The sequence below is a fragment of the Macrobrachium rosenbergii genome, chromosome 5, assembly GCF_040412425.1.
Source record: "Macrobrachium rosenbergii isolate ZJJX-2024 chromosome 5, ASM4041242v1, whole genome shotgun sequence".
NCBI classification, from domain to species: domain Eukaryota; kingdom Metazoa; phylum Arthropoda; class Malacostraca; order Decapoda; family Palaemonidae; genus Macrobrachium; species Macrobrachium rosenbergii.
In genome coordinates this window covers 71,267,796-71,279,338 of record NC_089745.1, presented here as the reverse complement: position 1 = coordinate 71,279,338, position 11,543 = coordinate 71,267,796, and the positions used below count along the sequence as shown (strand labels likewise).

The 11,543-nt window shown below is 43.8% G+C and overlaps 1 protein-coding gene across 2 annotated transcripts in view; it reads left to right on the top strand.

The window, feature by feature from the left end:
- Window positions 1-3,950: 3,950 nt before the first annotated feature.
- The window catches only part of LOC136838887 (zinc finger protein 493-like), an 89,667-nt gene continuing 82,074 nt past the window's right edge, over window positions 3,951-11,543 (top strand). The window contains exon 1 of one of the 2 annotated variants that reach the window (XM_067104578.1): window positions 3,951-4,022. The gene's annotated coding sequence lies outside the window, so the exon portion shown is untranslated. Of the gene's footprint in view, window positions 4,023-4,573; window positions 4,806-11,543 lie in introns of those variants that run through there. The other variant, XM_067104577.1, reaches the window with a different exon arrangement.

The following is an 11,543-nucleotide window of genomic DNA, read 5'->3' as shown; positions in this document are numbered from 1 at the left end:
GCACAAATGAAACACGTGAAATTTTTATAATGATATTTAATAGACTTGTGGTAGATGAAAAGATATTTTTTTAGATAATAAAAATTGCACAACAAATCTGAAGTGTAACATAACTCTGCTCATTGTACCCCTTTTAGTCAATATTTCCTTCACAAGAAAATAACAGATAATATGTTCCTCTCATCTTTGGCCTAAATAACAAAGTAAATATGAAATTCGTATTCAGAAACATCTACAGTAATTCATTAAGGTGTAATCTTTTCATGAAATAGTAATAATAGACCTGCTGTTAAGAATGCTTCATCAATTTACAATCGATACTGGAGATCGTTGAAAAGCTCCATAAAATGAACTGGTGTAGGCATGTTCCCACCAGTGACATTTCCCCTTTGCATCACTACAGGAATAATGTTGAAGGAATTTCCTGAATGGCCGTCAAAAGAAGGCGTTGATAATCTGCTTTGTTGGTGGGTATTTGGCTCATTTACTTTGACTGAGTGTCTGTGAAGCTCCCTTCAAAGAGGATGTCATTTATCGCCTTTTTGGCTTGGTAGCTGATGGATTGTTTTCTTTCATTTTTTCTACTAATTTCCCATACTATTCCTGCTTTAGAGTTTATTTTCATATTCGTCACTCTTTATCTTCCAAAGAGCCTGAAACTCTTTATACATACAGTTCAATAAACTCCCGCCAAAATTCATGTGATTCGGGAGACCCGCTCATCATGACTGTAGGTGCTCAACTGAGCGTGCGTGACAAGCAACAGCACGAACGATCTAGCATGCATGACGGGGGAAAATCAAACTCGTTTAATCTTCGTCAAGCATGCTGGATCTGCTGCCATGCGCTCACATAGGCTACACACCCAAATGGCATGATCATACAGGATGCTAGACAAGCATATTGGATCGTCTATGGCCCGCTTGCTAATATATTATCCTGAACGTTGTAAAGGATTGTCGGGAAAAAACCGGATCCAATTTTGTTCACGACAATTAAAGGGACAGTACAGACTATCAAACATGTATGATCAAATTGACGTTTGACAATCCAATTTGAGAAAGTAAGGGCGTGTTTGAACGATTGAACAAGCTGTTTGAAGCTGGTTCGTCCAACATGACGTTCGACCAGCATGTTTGACAAGTGTGTAGTGATGTTTGATCATATATGCTCATTTGGTCAACAGCAGCCATGGCGAACACACAGGAGCATCAAGAATTTTGGTTAGAGTTCATTGAACTTTATCAATCATTTCCTTGTCTGTGAAAGACAAAAAGTGGGGAATATAAAAATAGAAACCTAAAGGCAAAGTGTTACCTAAAATTGCTTGATAAATTGAAAGATCATATCCCCAATGCCACAAAGGATATGATACCCAAGAAAATTAACTCTCTTCGTACTAGTTACAGGAGAATTAAAAAAGGTGCTTCAAAGTGAAAAATCCGGTGCTGGAAATGAAGACATCCATATAAACTACCCTTCTTATGGTTTTTCGGCGCTCTCAATTTTCTCTGGGACCAGGAAATTCAGGAAGAAGGGATCTCTACAACAGACAGATGAAGAGGTGAGGAAATGTTTAAACACATTTAAGGCGGTGTATATATTTAAGTAGGTTTTTGTACACTGTAGATACAGCTTTCAGGATACCCAAGTGGTAGCAATTAATAATCTCTGATAAACCTGATGTTATCACGAGATATTTGACAATGTACAGAATCACACAATATATTTAAGTAATACACATCAAATGATGAAAAAATCTTGATTGTGGTCTACATTATATGAATGTAGCTTCCAGTGTATTAAGAGTTAGTGAGGCAGTTCACATTTCTTCTTGTACCACTCTTTCATCCAGAATCGTTTCTTTTTCTTTTTATCGTTCACTTCTTCTCTGGCAAGCGCTAGCAGAATAGCTATACAAGCTTTTCTTTTGCTCATGTTTCCGCTGACGCTGATATTCGGACACCTTGGTTATGGACAAGAGAGCATGAAGCAGCAGTTGCAGAATTGAAACAAGAACTTGTAAAAGAGCCAACACTAAGTTAGTTTAACCCAAAGAGAGACACTATTGTTCTAACTGTCCAGTTAGAGCATTAGTACCAATACTTGGAAATCCAAAGGTTAAGACTACAACAAGACTGGAAAGTTACAAACTTAGACTGAATCCATATCAAGCTACTGCAGAATATCGACCTGGTTATAATAACCCGACAGATTACATGAGAGATCCGTTACCAGATGCTAGCTCAGCTGCGGAACAAGAACAAGACGACTATGTTCATTTTATTGGCACAAGTAGTGTTCCAAAAACTGATATGTTTGAGGAGATTGAACAAGCTACATTACCAGATACAAATTTGCGGAAAGTAGGGAAGAGAATCCAAAGTGGGAAATGGTATGTTTCGCCATCACCTGACGTGAATGGAAACATTTTTGAGCGATATTGAAACATAATATTGCAGAAGGTGACTTTATTCTGAGAGGAAACAAACTGATCATTCCTGAGTCTCCGCAAGTTAGAGTTCTGGCACTGGCGCATGAAGTACACTTGGGAGTTGTTAAGATGAAACAATAATTGTGTGAGGAAGCTCGGTATCCTTATATTGACAGAAGTGCTGAGGAAATGGTTAAGAATTGTTTAGCCTGCCAAGCTTCTACTACAATGAAATTTGCAAAGGAGGAACCCAAAATGCCAGAGTTGTCTGCAGGAGTTTGGCAAGAAATCTCAGTTGACTTTTGGGGCCCTACACTAGGTGGCATTTATGCACTAGTATTCAAGATACCCAATTGTGGAGTTCGAGAATTCTGCTTAAGCAGATTCTGTGAATTCCTGTCATAGATAAGGCGCTTTCAGAATGGGGAATAACATTTGTGATAGCAAAATTTAGTGAATTTTGGAATTATATGGGAATACTCCATAGAAATAGATCACACCATTGTGGCCTCAAGCGAATGAAGAAGCAGGACGATTTATGCAAAATATAAACCCATATCTGGGTTCCCAAAACTTTGTAAGGAGGGGAGGGATATAACCCCTACAAGTGATGCCTAACTGGTGTAAGGGCGTCAAATCGCCTCTCCACTCTTGTGTTTCGCTCTTCTACATACATTAATCACGTCATATATGTTACTTGGTATTATTTCAGATTCTTTATGTATCTCACTGTATGCATCATTGTACGGCCTGTCCGCCGATATATATATATATCTGCCTTTTACATGTTCTGTAACGCATTATATATGTCTTTTTATGCCTGTTAACAAACACAACTCCCGTATGGTCGCCCGCTACCTTTCCATCCGCTTTCCACATTATAAACACCTGTCGAGAATAATAAAAGTTTTCGGGCTGCTCTAGGAGCAAGAGTCCGTGCTGGCACAAGGCCACTAAATCTAAAACAACAATAATAAAGGATCAGTCTTTCACTCCTGACATTTCTAGAACCTCACACTGGCAGAAAGACTATGGATGCTAAATTTGAGGAACTGTGTATTGGAATGTCTAAATTGATTTTCAAGATGTAAAGGAATTGAAAGTTAAAGTCAAGTTGTGATGTCATACTGAAGTTTAAAGTATGAGTTATAATTTAAAGTAATCATAAGTTGATGAAGTGAAGCTGAATTTATCCAGTTGTATTTTGAATTAAGACAATTGATCAACTCTATAAAGTTAAAATTTATATGTGGTGAATAGTTAATTGGCATTAGAGAGTAATGGTAATACAGCACTCGTACAAGTCATGAGTTAAAGTTAAGTTTCGATTTGAAGCTAGCTGTGAAGTTGTAATATGCAGATGTAGTTACTTTACAGAGGTCAGTTCTAAAGTTGGGAGAAAATGTAATGTCCAAATATTAGTAACTTATAAGTTAGCATTGCATCCTGACATCCTGTGGTGTGCATTTGGAGGTATTGTTTTGTAACCCTGATTTAGTTTGTGTTTATATCTGGAATAAGCTTGTCTACCTGTAATTAGGGTCTTCACATATTCTGGAATTAATTACATATAGACATTAAACACCATGTAAGTGAGTCATGGAAAATGTCCAAATCTAACAAATTTAGATAGTGGCATCGGATCAGTTGCACAGTTTGTTTTCTTTGACTTTTTAGTAACTAATAACACCGTCGTTATTTACATTATTGAATTTCGATGGTTCCACACGTGTAGCAGGTTCAGTACTAAAAATTTGAAGAAAACTATCAGCCAATTCTTGATCAGAGAGCCATTTTCTGTTAACTTTTCTAGTTAAACTATCAAGAAGTCTATATTATTTATTCATAACCATTGCATGAGAATCCCAAACCCTTCTTATTTCATATGGTAGTAATGAACAATAAGTATTTACAATGTTCCTATTTTAATGGAATAAATTACCAAGGTCCACTTAAAAATCACGAATAATGTTCTCGAGTCGATACAAATCCGATTTTCCAAGTACGAAATACCTACATGTTTTAATTTGGAAATCGGAAGCTTTTATACACGATAGGACATCGTTAAAAAAGTGGACAAAAGGGTTGGGGGTTGCTGTGTAGGATGGTTCTATTTAAAATTAGTCTGCAACCAAAAGCTTTCTCCAGTAACGCTTTCAGGCAGGGAAAACAAATGCTGATGGTTTGCGGAGCGTTTTGTTGACAATATGGCTGAACCCGACGACAACACTAGCTGCTATTTATATTGACTACGCTATCTATGATGAAGCTTCGCGATCTGGATGTTTCATAGATATGAGATCCCACAAATGATTGTGTGTGTTGCGAGATGTCAGTCGAAATTAAACGCTGATCAATTTTACCCTGGAATGTGAGTATATCGTTTTGAGTGATGTGTATAGGGTCGCTGACTTAAGCTATGGTATCCGTAAGCTCACTTAAATAAGGCACCTTGTTCTAGTATATAGTGCAGCCAATTCTAGTCGAACTATTAGGCTATTGTAGTTTATAATCCTACGCCAATCCTACCTTGAGTGACCTGACCTAGTGGTAAAATCTTATTTTATTTGAAACCATTATTGTGCCTTGGGCTTGAAATTATAATTGACCTATGTTGTAGGCTAATCTATGTTTTGAACGATAATTATCCCACAGTTCGAGGGACCACATTGGAAAGCTGGGTTTTGGCTGTTGGCTGGGTGGGGGAAATAAAGTAGCCCACAAGGATTTTAATCCCACTGATAGTTCACTTTCAGTGCAAGGTAATTTCATGGAGTAATTTCATGGAATGTTTTCAGACAAATATTGTGCATGGTAATTCTATGCTGCACGTAGATATCAGGCCATTTAGTTCTTCCAATGGGGAGCTACTGCTTAGTTCTACCCATTTTTTGACTGAACAAATGAGAAAAGGGTGCACTATAGGCTAGGCTATGATGCAGTGCTGATGAGATAACTTTGGAAATTTACTGGGTAAAACTACACAACAGCCCTGCACAGACTATTACCTTGGAAATTTATTTAGTAGATCCAAGTAGTAGCTGTGTGGCGGCAGTTTCCTTCTAACTTGACTTTTCTACAGTGTTTTGGTTGCTAATTATGGATTTACTTTCAATTTTTGTCGCACGAATGTAATTAACCTGTAATTAACCCCTGAAGTCCATCCAACAAGGGGTTTCCATACACAATCTTCGGGTACGTCTGTTTGGAACGGTTCATATCCCATCTGGCAAGTGCAGTAACTTGCTAATATATGTGTACCCCCTCCCATGCCAGTACTAAACACTGCGAAGGACAGTCCATCTGGCCAACAACAAACAAATGCACTGCCAGTATCAGAAGTCCTAAAAGTGTAGAAAAAAAGTTTCCAAGGTAAAAACAGGCGCGGAGCTAATACTTAGAATTACCATTTATTTTTCCTATATTATTAGTGTTGATAATGAAGGAGGTGGTGGTGTTTTTTGTCGGTCAGTTATTATTAACCTCATATCTAGCCCATCCAACATGATGGGGACCCCTTGGGGACGCGGGGTTTTGGGTAAGGGGAAAACATTGGGAGAGAGACTGGACTGCCATGTGTTGTTATGGAATGGTTCTACGCATGCACAAGTCATTAGGGAGTCATATGTTCAAGAAGAGATTGGCTAGGGAAACCAGTTAGAAAAGGAACTATGCTAATTTAACGTACCTAACCTAACCCAACCTAGTAGGCAGTGTTACTTAGCCGGGGCTCTGCACCCCACACCCCTGGTGAAGGAAACTCCACTTTCATTATAATGCCTTACCAAAACACTGTAAAGCTTTTATCTCTTAAATTTCGACACGTCTGAGATATATTTTTTCAAACTTTGTTTTGGAAGCTGATATAATTGGCGGGAGACCCAGCCCCACCGGATGCCGGGAGTGGAAGGAGACTTGCCCAGTAAACAGCACCAGTTTCAATCTCGGGCATGTTGTGAACGCATCTCACGCGTCCGTTCAATTCAAACTGTTTGGTTTACTTCATCTCGTTGCGCTTCTTTCTGGCGTCTCTTTTTGGTGAAGTATTCAGTGTCCTGTTTGTTAATCTAGCTAGCGTAGCTCTGTGAAATTGGTAGCTATGTCGGATACCAGCTTCTCTGGATCTGGAGTTTGCGCAGGGAATTTGTGCTCTTCCAAACTGGTTAAACTTAAGTACGACCGTCACTCTTTGTGTACGGCATGTAGGGGTCAGGAGTGTTCTCAGGAGAACACATGCAGTGAGTGTATTGAATGGAGTCAGGAGTTTTGGCACATGTACATTTCCCATCAGGTAAAGCTGGTTAAGGATAGGGATAGGAAAGCTTTTAGCGTAAGGAAGCTAGGCTAACTTTTTGCGGGTGGCATCAGCGTCATCTCCTTTCCTGGCTGTTCCTTCCTCCTCCCCTACCCCCTCCTCTACCGCTGCTCTCTCTCCTCCTTATATTCCCCCCTCTTCTTCACCAGCTTCCCAGTATGTTTTCCCTAAAGCCAAGCCCAGCCTCGAGGCTGATAAATCAGAATACTATAGGAAAAATCATTTGATCTTGCACGATATACAAACCATCAGTCCTTTACATCAGGAATTACTTACAGCAAAGCTGGAAACAGCTGTTGAACTTACAGACAAGGTGGTTAGAAAGTTAACTACTGTCTGATAGGCGGGGGTCCCGCCTGCCCGTATGTAAACATTCCAATTTTTCCGATACGATGTACAAAACATTGGTCCTTTACATGAGAAATGACTTTCAGCGAAGCTGGAAATGGCTGTTCAACTTTAAAACCAGGTGTATAGGCAGTTAACTGCCGTCCGGTAGGCGGATGTAAATTGTTCCTACACGATATACAAAACATCGGTCCTTTACGTTAGGAATTACTTTCAGCAGGAGTTGGAACACGGCCATTTAACTTTAAATAAGGTGATGAAGTACGTAGATAACTACCGACTACGGGTGGGAGTCCCGCCCATGCAGTTGGTATGCACTCACTTTGCTTATGGCCGCCATCGAGGAAGAACATTCGCTGCTCCTCTCTGCCTGCTGTTTGACTTTGTTTATATTTACTTTGTATTGTTGACATTGCTGATTTGTTCCGACATGATATACAAACCATCGGTCCTTTACATTAGGAATTACTTACGGTGAAGCTGGACACGGCTGTTAAACTCTTGAACAAGGGGGTTAGGCAGGAACTGCCGTCAGGTAGACAGGAATACCCGCCTGCCCGGATGTAAACATTCCAGTTTGCTCTCGGCTGCTTGCGTTGCAGACGTGTTTTTGGATCTCTTTGCCTGACTGTCGTTAAACTCTTTATTATCCTGGTGGGATCTTTCTGTATTTTTGTGTATAGCCTATATTGCCTGTGTTTGATATTTATTAATACAAACCCATGATTTGTGACAGCCTTGCATAATCCGTCGTTCCCCTGCGTCTGTGTCTTGGGTTTGACAGCCAAGGGTGTATTGGGAGGGACGTAATCGAGTGGTAATGCTTCTCTTCCAGTAGCCCTTTATTTGGATACTGAAGGTGTTCCCTTGTACATTCGGAGATATTAGATCGGGACGTAATGTCTTTGCTCCCCTACACTGATTGGGACGTAAGAGTTCGCTTCCCTTCTTGGGCTCACACCCTCCGTGTACAAGGGCATGACCATTTCCTTTCTACTTGTGCTGAGTGTTGTTTTCGCCACCTGTGCTATAGAGAGTTGCTGGGGGGAGGATGCGGGCATCGTCGGGAAGTTGAGAATCCACGGCGCCTTCGGTAGAGATCTTTCTCCTTCGCCCTCTTCACTTGCTCGTCAGGCGAACACCGCGAGGGGGGCCCCCTGCAGACGGTCGGGCAACCTCTTCTAAGGGGCCTCCTCTCACTGCGTAAGGCAGTTCCCCTGGTAGCGAGAGGAGTCTCCCTCTACTAATCATCTTTGCTTTTTCTTTCAGGTTTGACAGTGAGCATTGCAGGCACAGCAGTAGTTGGCTGGGTATCTCAGGGGATGTCTTGCATGAAGGAGTCCCGACATTCATTCAGTGTTGCTTTGGGATCAACCACTGTGCAGGCAGTCCCTGGTAATGGCAATCCGGTTTTAGGGGCTTGTCTAGCAATGAAAATCAGCAATTTTCGGTGCCGAAAATCACTGATTTCTACTTATCAGTGCCGATAATTGGGTATTGGCGTTGATACATACCTAACAGAGGCGCCGATAACCGAAAATCAGTGCTTTTCGGTGCCGATAAGCCCCGAAAATTGCCAGTTTTTGGTTAGTGGTGATTTTTGGTTATCATCACACCCTCAGAACGGAACCCCCGCCAATAACTGGGGAATGCCTGTACCTGGTTGGAATGGCATAGTTCCACGTCGGGATCGATCACTGTCATTGCTGGCCTTCATGTATGCTGTGGCACTGCCTCTGGCGCATCTGTGGTCCGTCTGCTCCTGCTGTTTCCTGTGTTATGCTCCTGTTTACTTGACGACAGTCTCTGGGCGACTCCTCCTGGTCTCCTGCCGCAGCTGTCCTGATTGTTCCTGTCACTGCTGATGACTTTCATATGACGTTCCTGACCGTTGCTATAGCTCCTACCTTCCAAACTGCTTTTGTAGTTCCTGCATCGGCTGTCCTGATTGTGCCTACTGCTTCTCCTGGTAGTGGTGTCCTGGGCTGCTTCCATTGTGTTCCTGCCTAGCCACCCCGGAGGTTACGATGTTTGGGTCCACTGTCCTGTAGAAGATGTGGGCGTGAAGGTGAAGGAAGTCGCCCTGTGGAAGTGGCGTTCCTGGCCGTTGCTGTAGCTCCTGCCTTCCGAACTGCTTCCGTAGCTCCTGCAGCAGCTGTCCTAATTGTGCCTTGTGCCTGCTGCTTCTCCTGGTGGTGGTGTCCTGGGCCGCTTCTGTTGTGTTCCTGCCTAGCTGTCCTGGAGGTTATGTTTCGAGTCCACCATCCTGTAGAAGATGTCGGAGTGAAGGCGAATGAAGTTGCCCTGTGGAAGTAGCCGCCGTCGTCTTCAACTTATCTTCGATTTCGTCTTCTGCTGCCTCTTCCCTTCCTCTCCCGAGGTTCGAGGGGGTCCCGGGAACCAGACAGACCTCCATCGACAGAAGGAGATCAAGGCTGCTTCTTTCCCCTTGATGCCCTTGGACGTCTAGGGACTGCCTCCTTCCGAGGAGGCAGTGAGTCTTTTGTTGGCTCTTCCCAATAGGAAACCTATTCTCATACCCCTGGGTTTTGTGTTTCGGGAGCCGCCGGCGCGCAGACCTCGGTTTGCGATCCCATTCCCAGTCCTGGGGGTTCCACCTCTGAGACGGGGACTGCTTCGGGCACTCGTTTGTGAGGCGCTCCAAGTGCTCAAGATTCTAGAATATCGAGTATCCCGATATGGTCTGGAGAGTACTCTCCCCGGCCCAGTTTGGGAGCAGTGCAAGAGAAAGGGCCGAGGCACCCAGGTATCTCGGTTCTTCCTGCCAGCACTACAAGTGCTCCCCGAAGTGCTTACCAGTGCTCAGTTGGGTTCCCAGCCTGGTGTCTCAATCCTATTGGTTCGAACACCAGAAGAAGCAGGGAAGAGATTTCTACAGGAGTCCTGCAGAACTTCTAATGGACTATTTATCTCGTTGGCTCTTCCTGCCCTCGGGCGGAACCAATTCACATTCTCCTCTGGGGTCTCGCGTTTCAGGGCTGCGCCCTCGTTGCCAGTCTTAGAAGTCTGCGTCTAAGACTGGTTATGTGCCTGGCTCTTTTCGATTTCTCAGGAAACCGAAAGCAGCGGCTTCTGATTTTTGGGAATGTCATAGGTCGCTCGAATTCTATGAATCACGAATGCTCTCCTGACGAGAGGCACAAGATGAGAGAAAGTGCCGAGACACCTGGGTGTCTTGATACTGCCCGCCAGCTGCTTCAGCTGCTTGGCCAGGTTTCATCCTTGTTTCTTGAACCTTAGGGTTCGAGCAAGCAGGATAGCAGACACAGAATTCCCCTTTGAACCTTCTTCTCAAGGGGCCTCGGCTTTGAAAGAGTTTTAGAGTTCAGGAAACTAGCGCTAGTTCACGGCAGATGAATTCTGCCCTGTCCAGTACTGATTGTGTTGGCTTGCTCGGCTTGCTCACCCCGCCCAGCCCCTGGTCACGTTTGCGAGACTGGCTTGGCTCGCCCTGCCTGCCTCCCAGTCCACCACATACCACCCAGTCTGGATTGCGTTCGCGTGATCGGCTCTGCTCAGCCCCACTCGGTTTTTCTGAATCTGGTTCTTGGTTCTGTTCGAATAAACATTCTGCTCTTCCCAGGAAAGCGCTTTGCCACAGCACAAGCGTTCTTCTTCCCCTGTGTGGCAGTAATCTCCTTCGGTAGGACAGGTAGGGGTACTCTTTCTCCTCACCTGTTCTCTTTTCTTCTCGGTTATTCCGAGAGGCTCGAGACGGAGCTCCGATGAATTTTTCTTTGGAGTTCAGCTGCCTGGCGTGCTTTGGGTGTCAGTCCCCTGATTGTCTTGTAGTGCAACCAGGTAGCTGAGGAGGGTTTCTTGGGATCTGTCAAGGTCTCCCTCCAGGAGAGAGAGAGATACAGGGGTTTCGCGCTTCGGAAGCAGTGAGGGTCTTCCTCTTCAAGTTGCGATCGCCCTTTTTTTCAGAGAACTTCGTGCCGATTCATCAGAGCGAGGATCCCCGGGACAGGACCGCGGCTCCCCCAATGAATAATCTTCATCACTCGCAACCCTTGCAGTTCCCGAGGGGCTGAGAGTTTCGGGGACCTCCACGGTCCTTGCCTGCAAGAGCATTCTCAACCAGATGAATACTTTTCTTCGGACAAGGAGTTCATTCAGGTCAAGAAACCAAGCTTCTTGCCTGCCTCGACAGAGTACGAATTCTTCTTGCCTACTGCAGTTCTGAGGGCAATTCTGATGCTAAGAAGAAGGACTTTGTCCCAATTCAGATCTCCGGTGTCAAGGTTCATACTAGGGCACTGCCTTGTCCTTTGGACAATGGCCAAGACCTTTGGGTCTTAGTCATCTCGGCTCGACCTTGAGTTCAAGCCATACCCCCTCAACTCCTAAGAAGTCCCAGGCTTCGGAAGAAGATTGCGCAACACAGCCCTCTTCTTCCCTTTTAGGAAAGTGTGCGTAACTGTG